Raw genomic sequence first — 4,017 nt, forward strand, 5'->3', positions numbered from 1 at the left:
TTAAAGGCGTGCGCCACCACACCCGGCAATAAATCTTGTTTAAGGTTTTTCTTCTGTCTACTTCTATCTGTTGCTCCTCACCTCTCTTCCCTTTTCTAATTATAAAATAGTTATCTAAGACATTATAATAAAATACAGTTTTTCATATAATAAGAAAGCAAATACATCAGGATAGGAAAAGGAAAACTGAGAAGGAAGATGCACTTGCTATACATACAGAATTCATCCATTTAAGCCAAGAAAATAGTCTTAAATATTAACTAATGTATTGGTTCATGTTTATCATCATTTCCTTGTATATATGAATGTGTACCATATGAGTGCCTGGTGATCATGGTGGCATCTGATTCCAGTATCTATAGTTGTAGGTAGTTGTGAATCACCATATGGGAATTGAGAACAAAACCCATGTCTTCCGTATCAGCATTAAATGCTCTTGATAGCTGATGAGTTATATGGACATTACTTTGGAAAATGGTCTTAGGAGACAATTGTCCTGATAAAAACACCCGTTGTGCTTGGCATGTGGAATTGTCTTGTATGTTGAGGGATATAATATGAGCCATTTAGGGTTGTATTATTCCGCATTCTCTCTTTGCTCTTGCTTGTATCTGGTTCTTCTTTCAAATTCAGTGAAAAGATGAGCTTTAAATTAAAATTGTATACAGGGGGAAGGGGATGGGATAGGGGTTTTGGGGGAGAAACCGGGAAAGGGGATAACATTTTAAATGTAAATAAAGAAAATATCCAATGAAAAATCTTACTTAAAACAAAACAACAAAAATATTTGAAATATGTAAAGATTGCTGTAAGCCATATCTACAAAATGAAAAAAGAAAAAAAAAACTTGCAGTATAGATAAAAATAATTCTTTCAGTGATTTTTTTCCTAGACATTCAGTGTGTAATGTTTTAGAGCATAGAAATGAGCAATGAATACAAGGTAAGTAACTAAGGTTTCACACATGTAAGACACACATTAGTGATGACTTCATCTTTGTCTATTTAACTCAGAAATGTGTTAATCCTGGAAGCATTAGTAATCAACATCAATAACCATGGGATGAAAGAGAATATGGAAATTCATAAAAACTGTGCTTTGAAACTCCACTAACAAAAGCTCCATAAGAACAATAGCCTATGGAGGTGCAGATCTCAGACATAATCATTTACAGTATTTATCCCAAGAGTGATAATTGTTCCAAGTATTGAATTGTTAATGTTGCAATGCAATTTATGTAATAGGAAAAGAGCTCCACAAATCCTACACTAGAAAAAGTGCTGCCGAAATGGCAATTTCATCATAACTCTGTTTCTCTACAGTTAATATAAACTATTTTTAAAGAGAAATGTTTCATTTAGGGCTTCTGTGCGTACGTTACCTGAATGAATATTATATCATTAAAGTATTTGAAATATGCCCAGAATCTATCAGTATGATATATAGAGGGTTCCAGTTCCTCTTCAATCTTGGAAATGAAAAAGACTGTTTTCTTTACGAATTTAAGATGGCTATGAAATACTTCAGAGAGATCCACTTGTAATGAAAGAAAACTGACCAAAACCAAAGCCTAGGGGGTAAGAATACCCATACATTTGCCATATATTATCAATGATAATAAAAGTAGGCTTAAAAGTAGAGAACAAAACTACAGGTATAGATGGTTTGATAAAATAATGGTATAATGTCCCCCTTCCCCTGAGTTCTAATTATAAGATCCCTGAATATTACACACCAAATATGGACAAGAAGCTTCTTTCTATATGGGTTTTAATTGCAGATTTACCCTCATGACTCTTAAAGAGTTTAACAAAGACATCTTTCTTCACTAATAAGAACATCGTGAAGAAGGGTATTACAAGGCAAAATAAATGAGAGCAGAATACAGCAAAATATCTTCCTAAACTAACAAAGAGAAAGGTTTGTACAACTTTCCAGAAAAAATGTTTTATATAAACAACATAGGTTTCCAGTCATTAAAAATATATTTCTGACATTTCACATAAATATCAATCATAGATTTATCAACTCCCCAAAAAGTGGCTCAATTATATTAAAAATTGTATTCTTTCCATAAGCCTCATGAAGACATTTCCCTTTTAATTTTTTGATGAATGCTTTTAATTCAATTGTTATATAGAAAATGAAATTTTTAGTTTCTGGTTTTATACTATAGTAAATTGGAAATAAATACCAGTAGGTTTATTTCTGGCTAATTTAAGAAACATCATCACATTTGGGGAATGTCTGATATTAAGAAAGAGTAATTGACAAACTGGGGAGAATACATATTTGCTGAGGAACTAGAAAGCAAATAGAATATGAAGGATTGTAGAAGTTATTATGCTGTGTTGTTAGACATAGGGGGTGTATTTTTGTCATAATTTCTTGTTATGAACTCCTAGGCTTATCATTTAGCTGAGCCATGTAAAACAATATTCTTCATCTTGTTCATATTGATGGGAATTCTAATATAGATCTATAACCATGTATATAAATTCTATTAAAATTTTCAGTCTTCCATATCATCCTGTGATTAGAGAAAGCTGACTGACCACACCATAGTTAATCAAGAAGCACTTTATACCCTGGTGTTTACTAAACCTACTGTCCATAATTGGTTTGGCAAAATCTGATAGATTTCATGATTTCCTTTATTCAGTAGCCATGCTACTGTCAAGAAAATAGTGTACTTTCTTGCCTTATATGTCTTCTATTATCTAATCTTATTCTTTGAATAAGATTTACATTTTCTACTGTTTAGTTATTTATTTAGGCTTAAGAATTTGACTTGCTCAAATAGATATTTGCTGAAGTTCATTTGTAGGCATTAATTGCCGTTTTAAACATCACAAATTATGTTTGGCATTTTAAAATAAGATTCCATGTTGAAATTTTGCACAATAATCATGTCATATGAAAACATAAATTATTGTTAGAATTCTCAATATGTAGATTATTATAAAATTGACAAAGATTGTACTTGTAGCATTTTATTGAAGAAAATGAAGACGCTTATTTGCTGTGTAGAGCCAATTATAGACGATACATTTGAAGTGACTGATTCGTTTATCCGATTATTCTCCTTTCTGACAAAGAAGCCCAGAGCTCTGAACCTGTGGAAGAGTTCAGTAATTTCTTTTTTTTTTTTTTTTTTTTAAATACAACTTGGTTTTATTTCTATGAAATCTTTTAAGATAATTTATAAAAGGGTTTAAATATAATCACACCATAATTGATTTAATAAAGCTCCTCTCTCCGAGATCTAGAGACTGAAGAGTTCAGTAATTTCTGATCCAAGGCATTCTCCTCCACTCTGCACTGTGCTAGGGTGATTTAACTGTGGTGACATTTGACTAAAATGAGTCCATTGGGATCGAAGCATATGCCTAAACGTTAGTAAAAATTCTCCTGTTAATGTTAATGGATTTTTCTGCTCTCTCTTTTCTTTTTATGCTAATACCTGAATGCATTTTATTTTTACATCTCAGCCAAAAGGACCAACTTTATGCATTTAACTCCCTAAATATGCATTAATCTTCTAGTAGGAGGATAGAATTAAGGCCTAAAACAGAATTGAAAGAAAGTTATTAAAGGTCACTCATCTAACTGATCCTTTTCAAGAAAAAAAATATTTCTTTAACAATCTTGGCATACCTTTACTTACATACCTTTAAAAAATAAATAAATCTTTGAATGAGTTTACCATGAGAAAACAAGAGGTTACTTCTTAATAAAATCTACCCAAAAACATCTCTAAGTAAATATTATGCTCCTTTGAATCATTTTATATCAAATATTTCTTTTCTAAAACAATAAATGAGAAAAGAAAAACCTTGACCAAAACAAGAGATCAAACAAATCAAAACTCAACCCCCATTTTAATATATATCCACATAAGTAAAGAAAAACACATTCACTTTTCTAAGATAGTACCTGATACTTTTCTATGATTTTTAACTCATTGTTATTTTGATGGGAAATGTTCATATATACATATATATATATATATATATA

This window comes from Mus pahari, chromosome 8 (assembly GCF_900095145.1).
Source record: "Mus pahari chromosome 8, PAHARI_EIJ_v1.1, whole genome shotgun sequence".
Taxonomy (NCBI): domain Eukaryota; kingdom Metazoa; phylum Chordata; class Mammalia; order Rodentia; family Muridae; genus Mus; species Mus pahari.